This window comes from Cebus imitator, unplaced genomic scaffold (genome assembly GCF_001604975.1).
Source record: "Cebus imitator isolate Cc_AM_T3 unplaced genomic scaffold, Cebus_imitator-1.0 Scaffold285, whole genome shotgun sequence".
Taxonomy (NCBI): Eukaryota; Metazoa; Chordata; class Mammalia; order Primates; family Cebidae; genus Cebus; species Cebus imitator.
Window position 1 is genome coordinate 1487470 of NW_016107600.1, and position 14672 is coordinate 1502141.

General features: G+C 39.9%; 1 long non-coding RNA gene across 2 annotated transcripts in view; it reads left to right on the forward strand.

Moving 5' to 3' along the window:
* The window catches only part of LOC119467405, a 64062-nt gene that overhangs the window by 44035 nt on the left and 5355 nt on the right, over nt 1-14672 (forward strand). Inside the window, exon 1 of one of the 2 annotated variants that reach the window (XR_005195943.1) lies at nt 6798-6836. The exons of the other annotated variant lie outside the window; for it this stretch is intronic. This is a non-coding gene — a long non-coding RNA (uncharacterized LOC119467405). Of the gene's footprint in view, nt 1-6797; nt 6837-14672 lie in introns of those variants that run through there. 2 annotated transcript variants of the gene reach the window in all.

Below are 14672 nucleotides of genomic sequence, written 5' to 3' on the forward strand. Positions count from 1 at the left end.
AGTCAGTGCAGGCCGGGCACGGTGGTTCATGCCTGTAATCCCGGCACTTGGGGAGGGCTAGGCAGGTGGATCATGAGGTCAAGAGATCGAGACCATCCTGGCCAACATGGTAAAATTCTGTCTCTACTAAAAAATACAAAAATTAGCTGGGCATGGTGGTGTGCACCTGCAGTCCCAGCTACTTGGGAGGCTGAGGCAAGAGAATTGCTTGAACCCAGGAGGCAGATTGCAGTGAGCTGAGATTGCGCCACTGCACTCCAACCTTGTGCCTGGTGACAGAACAAGACTCTGTCTCAAAAAAAAAAAAAGAAAAGAAAAGAAAAGAAAGAGTCTGTGCAATTTCAATAAAAATCCCACAAGATATTTTTGTAGATATCTACAAATTGGCTCTAAAATTCATATGGAAATGTAAATGACTTAGAATAGCCAAAACAATTTTGAAAAAGAAAAGTTGGAGGATTTACCTGAATTCAAGATTTACTATACAGCTGTGATAATCAAAACACTGTGATATTAACATAAAGATAGGTTGGGATAGAAAAGCCCAAAAGTAGAGCCATACATTTAGTCAAAATTATTTTCCAATTTTTTATTGTATAAAATATATATAACATCGAATTTACCATTATAACTGTTTTAAATGTGGAACTCATTGGTATTAGATAAATTCATAATGTTTATTGTACAACCATCTCTATCATCCATCTCCATAACTGTTTTCGTCTTGTAAAACTGCAACTCTATATCCATTAAACAATAACTTCCCATTTTTATTCTTCTCCATCCCCTAGCAGTTACTATTCTATTCTCTGTTTCTATAATTTTATTGGTCAATCCATTTTGGATAAAGCTGCCAAGGTAATTCAATGTAGGAAATGATACTATTATAACAAATTATACTAGAACAGCTGGATAGCCATCACAACAACAGCTTTGACCCTTACCTCACATCATAGACAGAAATTAGTTTGAGATGGAGCCAAGGCTTTTCTAGAATAAAACATAAGAAGGAATCTTCACAACATTGGAATAGGTAAAAATTTTCCAGGGCACAAAAAGCAGGATCCATAAAATTTTTAAAGTATGAATTTGATTTTCAAATTAAGAACTTCTACTCTTTGAAAGAGACTTTTAAGCAAATGAAAAGAAAACACAAGACCATGAGAAGAGATCCATATATATACATAAAATATGCAATTCTCCTGCTCAGCCTCCTGAGTAGCTGGAATTACAGGCACCTGCTGTGCCCAGCTGTATATACATATGTCTCTGACAAGGGACATGCATAGTCCTTTGTACAGACAAAGAACTCTTCTTACAAGTCAACAATAAGGCAAACTAATTTAGAAATGGACAGAGGTTGTGAACAGGTTTCACAAAAAAAAGATATACAAATGCTCAATAAATGCATAAAAAATTGCTCACTATCTTTATCCGTCAGGGAAATGCAAATTAAAATCACAGTAAGATACCACTACACACAACTAGAATGGCTTAAAATAAAAAGACTGACTATACCACATGTTGATGAAAATATGGAGCAACTGGCACTCTCATATACTACTGATGGGAATGGAAAATAGTTCAACCACTTTGGAAAATAGTTTAGTGGTTTCTTTTTAAGTTACACATACATTTATTGTAAAAATCCAGCAATTGCCTTCCTAGGTATTTACCCAAGACAGATGAACACATATATTCCCACAAAGACTTGTACACAAAATGTTTATGGCAACTTTCTTAGTAATAGCTAAAAACTGGAGACAATCCAAATGTCCATCAGCTGGTGAATGATTATGCAAATAGTGGTATGTACATATAAAGGAATACTTTTGAGCTATAGAAATAATAAATTACCAATACATGCAACTTTAGAATACTGGAGAGCATATATTTATATTTGAGTTTCCTCACATCCTTGATATGTTAGTCTATTAGGGTTATCATCCTTTTTTTATTTATTAACATGAGAATAAATAGAAAGAATAGAATAGAATAACAGAAGTAATAGGATAATAGAAAATAGATATTTTTTATTCAGAGAATGGTTCATGACCAGCAATATTGGCAGTACCTGGAGCTTATAAGACATGCATAATCTTGTATCTTGTTCCGGGCCTACTGATTCAGGATCCACTTTTAAACAAGATCCCTAGGCGTTTCATATGTAAAGTTTGCAAAGTATTGGTCTAGGTAAAGTCTTTTATCAAATTTAAATATTACAACTGTTTTTTCCAATCTACCATCTTTCTGTTAATTTTATTTATGTGTTCTTCATGTTCTTTATTGGAAAAATATTCTTATTTGATGAAATAATATTTATCAAAACCTTTCTATTTTTTTCACGTTTTCTGCTTCTTTGATAGATGGCATTTTCAGAAGTTCCTGTAGTTTTTCCCTTGACTTAATAGCCATATTCATGTTATTTACCCCTTTAGTATTTCTTAAATATGTCATTATCTCAGACCCTAACTGGACAAGTTCTTTAGCATTCTGTTGGATCTCTTGTTTTCCATAACTCATTCCTCTATCATGTTGATATTGTCCGGATTTTTAGTTTGTAGTTTCACAGGTATGCCTTTTCTTCTTTGGTTTAATCTTAGCTTTTTAAAAAACAATAAACTTTACCAAAGTATTTAATCACCTTTCCTTTCTATTTCTCCTTATAAGGTTACTTTTATTTGCTCCTCCCCCACCCGTTTTCTTTCTTCTGTTCTTTCTTTTTGTTGTTGTATTTGGGCTCTGGGGTACATGTGCACGTCCTGCATCCTGCAGGATTGTTGCATAGGAACATACATGCCATGGTGGTTTGCTGTCTCCATCCCTCCACCCCCATTGCCTGTATCAGGCATTTCTCCCAGTGTTATCCCTACCCCTCCTCCCTGCTGCCCCCCTCCCCTCCCCTTCACTGCCACCCCACCTAGCCCTGTGAGTGTTGTTCCCTTCCCTGTGGCCAAGTGCTCTCATTGTTCATCACCAACCTATGAGTGAAAACATAAGGTGCTTGGTTTTTCTGTTCTTCTGTCAGTTTGCTGAGAATGATGGTTTCTAGGTTCATCCGTGTCTCTACAAAGGACATGAACTCATTGTTTTTTATGGCTGCATAGTATTCCATGAAACATATGTGCCACATTTTTTTTTGTCCAGTCTATCATTGATGGGCATTTGGATTGGTTCCAGGTCTTTGCTATCGTAAACAGCAACACAATGAACATATGTGTGCATGTGTCTTTATGATAGAATGATTTATAATCCTTTGGGTATATACACAGCAATGGGATTGCTGGGTCAAATGGAATTTCTATTTCTAGATCCTTGAGGAATCACCACACTGTCTTCCACAATGGTTGAACTAATTTACACTCCCACCAACAGTGTAAAAGTGTTCCTTTTTCTCCACATCCTCTCCCGCATCTGTTGTTTCCAGATTTTTTAATGACTGCCATTCTAACTGGCATGAGATGCTATCTCAATGTGGTTTTGATTTGCATTTCTCTAATGGCCAATGATGATGAGCATTTTTTCACGTGTTTGTTGGCCGCATATTTGTCTTCTTTTGAAAAGTGTCTATTCATATCCTTTGCCCACTTTTGAATGAGTTTGTTTGTTTCCTGTAAATCTGCTTTAGTTCTTTGTAGATTCTGGATATAAGCCCTTTGTCTGTTGGGTAGATTGCGAAAATTGTTTCCCATTCTGTTGGTTGCTGGTTTAGTCTAATGATTGTTTCTTTTGCTGTACAGAAGTTCTTATTTATTTATTTATTTATTTATTTTTTTGAGTTGGAGTCTCACTCTGTTGCCCATGCTGGAGTGCAGTGGCATGATCTCAGCTCACTGCAACCTCTGCCTCCCTGGGCTCAAGTGATTCTCCTGCTTCAGCCTCTCAAGTAGCTGAGATTATAGGCACCTACCATGCCCTGCTAATTTTTGTATTTTAGTAGAGGCAGGGTTTCACCATATTGGCCAGGCTGGTCTTGAACTACTGACCCTAAGTAATCCACCCACCTGGGCCTCTCAAACTGCTGGGATTATAGTCATGAGCCTTTTTCCTCTACATCTTTAAAGATTCTACTCCATTGTTTCTTTCATCCTATGTTCTGTTGACATCTGATGTCAGCTTGATGCTTATTCCTTAATTAGTAATCTACTCTTTCTCTCAAAATTCTTTGTCTTTGATGTTCTTAAAATTCAGTATAATGTATTTAATTGTGCATTTCTGCTATCTGTTTTATTTGGCCCTGTATGAGCTCTTCCAGTCTAAAGTCTTTAATCTTTAATTCTGGAAGATGTTTCTTCTTTGTTTCTTTAAATATTTTCTCCTCCACTTTTCTCTCCTTCTGGGGCTTCTGTTGTTAGATTGTTGGACGTGCTATTTCTAACCTTTATAGCCTTTAGATTTTCTTTACATTAAAAAAAAAAAACAAAAAAAAAACCTGTTTATTCTTTCCTGCTACCTACTGTGGAAGTCTGTTTTTTATAACTACTCATCTTTGAATGAGATAAGTTTTCCCTGTATCACTATTTGTAGGAAGACTGAGTGGTTGAGAGCTCAGAGTTCCAGGCTAAGAGGAATTTTTCTTAGATCTGAGGTTTATGTGTGAATTTTATCCTGTCTATTTCCCCAGCCAATTGAATATAAGTTGCTGTAGGACTAGTCAGGAGGCAAGGTTTATCTTCTCCCTCCATCACACTGCTTTCTGAAAATAGGCTTGTTTGTGTAATTCCTTCAGGCCCACTTCTTTTGTTTCTCTGAAGCAAAGTAGGCCTAGGAAAGTTCTTGCTGCCAGCCTGTATACCCTGCTGTGAGAGATTTTGGTTTTGTACTGAAGGTGTGTTCCTAGAAGCAGCATACATACTGATTCTTTACATCTGCAGCTGGGTGCATCCTCTTTTCTCCCCAGTCCTGTTCACGGCCGCTCCTATTGATGCCCTTTCTATCTGTTGCTTGGTTCATCTTTCTCGTAGCTTCATGAAAGATTTATCATTCTCCTCGTGATTTTTTTATTTTTGGTGATTCGCAATAGGGGAAAAGGACTGTCCTTTTTATACTGCCATCTTGAACAGGAAGTCTGTCTAAGCCATCTTAGAAATTCTTGTATTTTCAGCTTGTAGCAATTCTTTCAGGGTAATGAGTTCTAGTAGTCTGCTAACTGAATGCAAAACAGTTTATTCTTTTGTTTCAAAATGTGCCTCTCTTGTTCATTATTTCAGGATTGGCAAATATATTTATTCACAGGATAGCCTTCTTTAATTTAAATATTTTCGCTATATCCTACCCTCCAAATTTTATCTTTTTAGATAAAGATCACTATTGTCATAAGCCAGCCCCTCATCCTCTTCCATGGGCCATCTCTAACTTCATTATGTGTTTTAAGGAGAAGAATCTAAAAGTGAGTTCATTAACCTACATGTGGCCATACCATTGTTTTATACAAAGTCACCTCTGAATACTGGTTTGTGAGCATGCTAGTGTTCCTATGCTCCCAGTGCCAAAGAGCAGAGCCCTGCCCTCCAATGACAGATGACATTGATATTTTAAAAATAAACAAATGAAAGTCATTCCTTGCCTTCTGTGGTCTCCCATTCTAGAGTCTAGTTTGGGAAAATTTTTTCTCTCTCTCTCTCTCTCTCTCTCTGTCTCTGTCTCTCTCACACACACACACACACACACACACACACACACACACTACCACCACCACCAACAACAATAAAAGACTTAAGAACACTTAATAATGTGAAACAAGTGGCAAAGTAGCGAAATGAAACTATACTTGTAACTGCTGTGCAGTCACAAAGCAGTAGCATTGTCATTGTTGGGTTAAGTGAAGTCTTCCTGCCAATAGGAAGTTTTATGTGGAGTTTAGACAAACGATAGTTTAAGTCATTGCTGGACAATTTATTAGCTATGTAATATTGAGCAAAATGACTGATCTTTCCAAAAACCAGTTAACTCTTTCATAAAATAGTATTTGCCTCAAAAAGATTTTTTGAGTTAACTGAGATGATACATGCAAAACCCTTCACACAATGCATGGCGCATAATAAGTATTCAGGAAATCTCAGCTACAATAATTTTTATAAGGAGAGAAATTTGAGTTACTGCAGAGGAGGTGAACATTTTTGGCATGAAGTCCTGAAGTTTTGCATGAGGATGTCATGTGTGAAAGAGAGGAAGCGGAGTATTTAAACCAGAGAAGAGATTCCATTTAGAAAGTCATTAGATGGAGAGGTGGGAGGTATGGTGGAAGGTGAGAGTGATGAGGAGGGGGAGCTGCATGAAGGATGAATTAAGGCCGAGTGGAAGAGCTTTAATTTGATATGATGAACAACAGTGGCTACTGCATAACAAGGGGATCTCGTGGAAACAGCTTTTATGGATTCTTGATTTCTTGCCATGACTGGTAAATCAAAAGAGGGGGAAGATTGGAGGTGTGAAAGCATGAAAGTTGGTTAGGAGTCTGTTAAGATAATCTAGACATAACCAATTTGGTTCTAGACCAGGTTTAGGACTATAAACATGGTAAAGAAAGTATACAGTTGATGGGCCATGCCAGGCCAGAGCCATGTCTTGCCTTACTTCCTACCTGGTCAGGAGGTGGTGAAGCCCAGTTACAATAGGGCAAGTTCTCTCATGGTGCTTGTGGGCATGTACAGCTGCAGCCTCATGTCACACCTATGTTGTGCTTTTTTTTTTTTTTTTTTTTTTTTGAGACAGGGTCTTGCTCTGTCATCCAGGTTGGAGTGCTGGAGTGCAGTGGCATGATCTCAGTTTACTGCAACCACTTCTTGGTTCAAGCGATGCTCCTGCCTCAACCTCCTGAGAAGCTGGGACTACAGGTATGCCAGGCTAATTTTTGTATTTTTTGTAGAGAGGGGGATCTCGCCATGTTACCCAGACTGGTCTTGAACTCTTGGGCCCAAGTGATCTACCCTCCTCGGCCTCCCAAAGTGTTGGGATTACAGGCATGAGCCACTGTGCCCGGCCTGCTGTGCATCTTTTACTCCTACTCTGGGGCTTCCCCATTGTCACTCATGCTTAAAAAGGTTGTGCACAGCATGCCAGGAGTGGTGGCTCACGCCTGTTATCCCACCACTTTGGGAGGTGGAGGCAGGTGGGTCACCTGAGGTGGACAGATCACCTGAGGTGTGGAATTCGAGACCAGCCTTACCAACATGGAGAAACGCCATTTCTACTAAAAATATAAAATTAGCCGGGTGTGATGGTGCATGCCTGTAATCCTAGCTGCGTGGGAGGCTGAGGAAGGAGAATCCCTTGGACTTGGGGGGCAGAGGTTGCAGGATTGTGCCATTGCACTCCAGCCTGGGCAACAAGAGTGAAACTCTGTCTCAAAAAAAAAAGAAAGAAAGAAAAGAAGAAGCAGAAGAAGGTTGACAGCACATATGCATATAAGACCCAGAAGTGCAGGGTGGTTAACACCTGAAGGGACAGAACTTGAATAATGGGAGGTAGTAAGTAAATTCTTTTCCCTTCCTTCCCCTAGACAGACTGTTTGGGGATGTAGTTGCTTCACATGGTGAAGACATCCTTCCGCATGAAGTCAGCAGCTTTTCATGGAGCTATGGCCAGCTGTATATAGCATTCCTTTTTATTTGCTGTGTCTTTTTTTCTGCTTTGTTCTCTTTATCTTTCATTCTTTCTTCCCTGGGACTGCGTTTCTCAATAAAGTATTATCACATAAATTTTTACTTCTGGCTCTAAATTTTAGGGAAACTGGGCCAAAAAAGAAGAATAAACTGCAAGAGATAGTACGATGGAGGAATGAGGACTTGGTGATGGTGTAACTGCATGGCAAAGATTAGGGGGAAGTTTAAAGATTAGCTCCAAGTTTGCGGGCCTCTGGATGGAGGCGGCGTGAAGGTACTTTTCACAGTGGTGAGGAAGGGGGGAAGTTAAGAATCAACCCTAGTGCTGCTTATGGTTTGAGAAGAGCTTGTCTATATCCCATATATATGGTTTAAAAGTCTCTGGATCTCCTGAGTCAGAGTCCTATCCCTTTATCAGTGTAAGTTCCAATATCAGTGCCATGTTTTCTGAAGTGGATAGCAGCTGCATACTTCAATCTGTACTGGACTGGATGGATCTGTGTAAGCAGTGTAGGCTAACATTATTCCAGCTTAGATATCTGTGAGGAGGAATTAGACTTACATTTCTTTTCTAAGTGAGTGAAGTACAAAGCCTTTCAAACCTAACAAATAAAACCAAGAACTTGTCTGTACCCTTCCATTTATGGGAAATTGACATGGGCTCCTAAAGATTGCTGTGTATGTCAAACCAAATGGAAGCTAGAAAAGGTGGTTGATACATTGGGACCTGTTGGGGGTTGGGGGCAAGAGGACGGAGAACACTAGGACAAATACCTAATGCATGCAGGGCTTCAAACCTAGATGACGTGTTGATAGGTGCAGCAAGCCACCATGACACATGTATGCCTATGTAACAAGCCTGCACGTTCTGCACATGCACCTCAGAACTTAAAGTAAAATGAAATAAAATAAAATGTGGTTGAGGACCCAGAGAACCCTACACGATGTCAACACAAACATATTTTATTGGAAATTCTTAAGTCCTCCCATGACTTGGTACTGCGTGTGCTGATCTTCGGAGAGTCAGCTGCCAGAACTTTGGGAAGCGGAAAATTGGATAGATGAGCTTGATTATTCAAATAAATGATTTGACACCTAAATTATCTGGATAATTGCCTCCTTGTGGTCTAAGGCAACCTGACCCCTCATATTCCTGGAGCCACAGGAACTCTGAGAGTCATAATTGCCTGTGAGAAACTGAGTAGAGTGTCTGAGGGGGCGTCTGCAGAGTAGGAAATGAAAACAGACTGTTCAAATTGGCAAATGAGTAACGTGTTCATTGCGTCAGTTAGAAAATCAGCCCAGGCTGGGAGTAAGTCAGGAAAGTAAATTTTGGTTGGTGTCTGACAATTTTCTCATCCTGTCTATTTTTTAAACTTTGGTTGATTCATTCCCAAGTAACCCTCACCCTGCACCACATATTTGCACTTATTTATATGCTGCTTTGTAAGTGTTTTAAAGCCATTTTTCTGTAAGTGTGCCATGTTTTCTGATGTGGGTTTAGGTTCTTTGATGTAGTCTCTTCAATAGTCATTTCCCACTTTCCTCTCATTTGCATTTTACATCTCTGTTCATTTGATGTTGTCTCATGCAAACCTCCATGTAACTTCTTAATACCTTTATCTACACATTGCCCTCCTTCTGCTGTCGACTAAAAGTATGAAAGTGATGCTGCACAAGATTTAGCACACATGCTCTTTGGTTTCTGCTTTACAATGACCTGCTTTAAGAGAATATCTCGAGCAACTCTGCATCTGAAAGCCTGGGTTCCTTGTGCACAATTTGTGTCATTGTCCATGATGCACAACAAGCTGAGCCCTTCCTGTTCCCATACAGCATCATGGGTTTTGCCCTATTCTGCTTGGAAACCACTTTCCCCTTCTGCACTTGGGAAGTCAGCAAGAAACTCATGCTTCAAACGCTAGCTCAGAGGGTTGAGAACCTATCTCCTCTCCCAGGCAAATATTCACTCATCTCATCTGCTCCCAGAATACTTTTTATAAAAACATTTTCAAAGGTCAATGCTCATTTTATAATTTTTTTTGTTTTGTTTTCACATTGGTTTTCACCAAAATGCATACTTCAAGACCACAACTTGTTCATTTTTATAACCACATCACCAAATACAGCAGCTGTCACACAATGGACACTCATAAAACGTTGGAGAATAAATATTCAGTGTATAAGTTCTTGTGTGGAATGTTGATAGTTCTCTGTTCTATATTCCCATCTGTCCAAGGAGCCCACCAGGGTGAATTATTTCCAGCTTCATTCTTCATACGCCTTCTCTGCCTCAAGAATCAGCATCCTGCTGGTCCCAGTCTGTCCCTGCTGTTATCCCAACTCTTCCATTAATTGGCAGAGGCAGAATGGGGCCCCGAGGTAGTTTAAATAAACCATTTGTTCACTTTATCAGATATTTATTCCAATATTTGTCTCAATATTTATCTCACATCTACCCTGTGCCAGGTGAAATTTGCATTACATGCTGTTGATATACCAGCTAACAAGATAGTCAAAGTCCCCATCCTCCTGATGCTTATGTTTTAATGATTTAGTTGTACATCATAGACAATGACACAAGGGTGCACAAGGAACCCAGGCTTTCAGATGCAGAGTTGCTCGAGATGTTGTCTTAAAGCAGATCATTGTAAAGCAGAAACCTAATAGCATGTATGCTATATCATGACAGCACGTGCAGCATTGCCTTCATACTTTTAGTATGATGCTTTTATTTTGATGGCTTAGTTGGAGAGTGAGTTGATGGGTAGATTAAAAATGGAAAACAAAGGTTTTTGCCTATGTTATCGATCAATTCAAAGCTATATAAATCTTCATTTTTCCACTTGAGTTTGGTAATGAGTCCTATCTGCATGTGTCGTGTTTCTGTTATCGTATTTCTCAGAAAAAAAAAAAACCACACACAAAAAACATATACCATGGCTACACACGTCCCTAGCACCTATGCCATGCTATAGATAGACACTTATACCTGTATATATATATATATATATATATATATACACTACATTCAACAACTATACAATGTATACACACACTGATAATCCATTCACCCAAATATCAAACTTCCCAAGGTATAAGGTACACTACCTTCCCCTCCACTAATAATTTCCATTCTGATGCATTCTTTCTCTCTCTTCCCTCCCTCCCTCCGTTCCTCCCTTCTTCCCTTCCTCCCTTCCCTCTTTACCTCCTTCCCTCCTTTGCTCTCTGTCTCCCTTCCTCCTTCCCTTCCTCCTTCCTTCCTTCCTTTCTTCCTTCCTTTCTCCCGCCCTCCCTTTGTTGCTTGCTTTCTTCTCACTCTGTTGCCCAGGCTACAGTGCAGTGGCACAAACATGGCTCACTGCAGCCTCACCTGGGCCCAAGTGAACCTCTGTCTTCAGCCTCCTAAGTAGCTGGGACCACAGGTTTGTACCACCACACTTGGCTAATTTTTTAATATTTGTAGAGACAGGATCTGGCCATTTTGCTCAGGCTGGTCTCGAATTCCTGGCCTCAAGCCATCCTCCTGCCTGGGCCTCCCAAAGTGCTAGAATTACAGGCATGAGCCACCGCACCTGGCCTGGATACATTTTTAATGCACTTGCATGTAGATGCACATAGAGCAAACATTACCATGCGCACACCACGTGCACATATATTGGCAGTTAGTAAAATACTGTCACAGAGGGCTTAATGATAACTTTTATTTCTTTGTGTGTGGCAGTTTGCAGTTTCTAAATATTTTCCCATCCAATGAATTCCTTTGATCTTCCTACCAAATTCTCTAAGGCAGCCTATACCCATTTTCTATTTAAGAAAAGAGAGAGAGAGAGAGAAAGATAAAAATCTGTATTTACTGAGGAAATGACCACAGTGCATGCACACACACACACACACACACACACACACACACACTCTACCAGGGCCTGCTCATGGAGCTATGCATTTTTGTCCATATCATCTCTGTGAAACGTTATCATTTTACCCATCTTACAGATGAGGTAGCATTTGAACTATATCATGAAACATTGCATGGACCCCTATTTCCTCACAAGTTCAGCAAATTGGCATTGAAGTCATCCCAGATGGGTGGGTATTAAAAAGGCTGTCCTAAAGGGTACCAAAAAGAAGAGTCATTTCCATCAGAAATTTTTTTCCTCTAACTCACTCCCAGCTTCTGTAGCCTCTGTAGCTCCATTCTACTTCCTTACCATTTTTAGGTCCTCAGAAAAAAATGAAGCACAGCTGCCAGTTGTCCTCTGAATGATAACTGAAGAGTTATCATTATATTAGCATATATTAGCATACGCTTTAGTTATGCTGTTGAAGACAAGTATCTCCCATCACTTCATATTAGAGTGAACTTAATAGTTACATCCTCCTCGGTAGAGGCTCAAAGCTATAATGTAAAGAACACCCCTCTTTTTCGTTACCTGGACCCAAAGACATGTTTCACACAGGTCAGATAACCTTGCAAAAAAGCTACTGGCCTGCCCACTGATAGTGAGTGTGGATTTAGTCAGTGTAAATAGTCATGGAGGACAGACGGCTTGGGACCCAGTTTTCAGCATCCTTTATAGCACGCCTCCCTGCCTTTCAAATCCGAGCCTTCCCCAGATTTTCCTTGCTTCTCTCCACAGATCTAAGTTTACTCCTTTTGCCCAGTCTTTTCTGCCTCTCCTTGCAAAGTACACACACAGAGGCACACACATGGAATCTTGTCCATGGCCCTTCCTTACTTTGGTCCTTTACTCCCTGATTGGTTTTTCTCTATTTAGTTTCTTCACATCTTTCTAGCACTTACCTCTGGAGCTCAGCAAACTGCCTCCTGGTTCTGTCCTCGTCTCTCTTTGCCACGGTCTCTGCTTCATGAGTGCTTTTCAGTATCTCTCCCCCCACACTGCCATGGTACTGAATTCTCCCAGTGGGAAGGGACGAAATCTCCTTCTTCTTTTGAATTTTCTCCCTGATCCCTGAACACCTGGTGGCCATCTCAGAAGTGACTGACCTACACATCATGTGATGATCCTCCAAGTCAATGGATTATATTCATTTATTTATTTATTTTTGAGATGGAGCCTCACTCTGTCACCCAGGCTGGAATGCAATGGCATGATTTTGGCTCACTACAACCTCTGCCTCCCGGGTTCCAGCAATTCTTCTGTCTCAGCCTCCCCAGTAACTGGGATTACAGGCTCATGCTGTCATGCCTGGCTAATTTTTTGTATGTTAGTAGAGATGGAGTTTTCACAGTATTCCCCAGGCTGGTCTCAAACTCCTGAGCTCAGGCAATCCACCAGCCTCAGCCTCTCAAAGTGCTAGGATTACAGGGCGTGAGTCACTGCACCTTGCCTGGATTTTTTTTTACAAGTTTTATTTTGTTTTTAATTGACACATAATAATTGTACATATTCATGGGGTACAGTTTGATGTTTTGATACACGTATACATCATGTCATAACCAAATCAGGGTAATTAGCATATCTTTCACTTCAAACATGTATCATGTCTTTGTGGTGAAGACATCCAAAATCCTCTCTTCTACCTATTTTGGAGTTATTCCTTAAATTTCTATTTAAGATGTTGCTCTAATTTTAGACAGGAATTCAATTTTAGTCAAGAACAATTTTTTGTGCTTATGACATTAGCTCAGGATGACAGGGAAAGTGTAATAGAGGAAAAAATATGATTCTGAGGGTGAACACAATTTCTTGGGCCAATTAACTGAGACAGTTCACATGTTTATTATGTTTAAACTATCTGGTGATTAATTTAGGGAATTTTATAGACAGTTTAATACTCTCCCAGCATAAAGAATAAGCCAGTTTATATAAAAGAAGAGAAAAAGAACCCTGAGCTAGATCTACCTCTGATGATGAATAAGACAAATGAAAGATGGAGATATTAGAAATTTTTCCTTAAATTGTATAGTTCAGAATGAAGGTACAAATACTCAACCCCCAAATGTTGGGGCATGCCTATTACCTCCAGGAAATTTCAAATCCTGATTTGACCATTCCTTGCCCTTCAGTGTACACCTTGGCTTCCCTACCCTAGTCATTCCCAAGTTGACATTGCAAACCCTTCCCAATGAATGTTTATGTAAATCTTAATTGCTAAGGCAACTCCTTGGGCAAAATCAAATTTAAAACCTAGCCTGATGATCTCTATTTTTTTTTTTGTCATCCACTTCCATTTTATTGGCTAGGATCAATAGTTACCCGGGTTTAAGCCATGACTATTTATTGAGTGCCTGGGACACGTATGGTAGAGGTGGCAAGGTAAAGTCAACTTAAGATATTAAAAGAACTGATTGTGCTACTTGAAGTGGATGTGGCTGTCTGGACCATCTCTATACTTTCTCTGTTTACTGCCTGAAATGCCCATTCAGTCCCATACCTTCTTCTCTGTTGTGTGCCTGATTCAAGCTTTTTTACTTCACCTTTTCTATTCTCTGCTTTTCCCACCTCTATATATTCAGGACTGCTATACATACACATACAGGAAAAAAAACCAACAACCCTTCTTTCCTCTTTCCCTTTCCTCTTTCCCTTCCTTTTTTCCTCTTTTTTGTCACTAGATGCATATGTATGGTACCAAAGGTGCCTTCTGATGTTGTCAACTTGGTCATGCAATTGGTTATTTTAGTCAAGAGTCAGGTGGGGAGTGCTTCCATGAAAGGGCCACTTGATTAGCTATATGCCCAGCATAGACATACCATCAGCTTGTTCTCTCTGCATACATTTGCTCCTATTATTCTGTCTCTCTGTAATCATTCATCTATTCAACAAATATCTGTTATATTCCTACTATGTGCCAAGAATTATACTATACCTATGTTTTAATAATGATATGATGATGCCGGGCGCGGTGGCTCAAGCCTGTAATCCCAGCACTTTGGGAGGCCGAGGCGGGTGGATCACGAGGTCAAGAGATCGAGACCATCCTTGTCAACATGGTGAAACCCCGTCTCTACTAAAACTACAAAAAATTAGCTGGGCATGGTGGCGCGTGCCTGTAATCCCAGCTACTCAGGAGGCTGAGGCAGGAGAATTGCCTGAACCC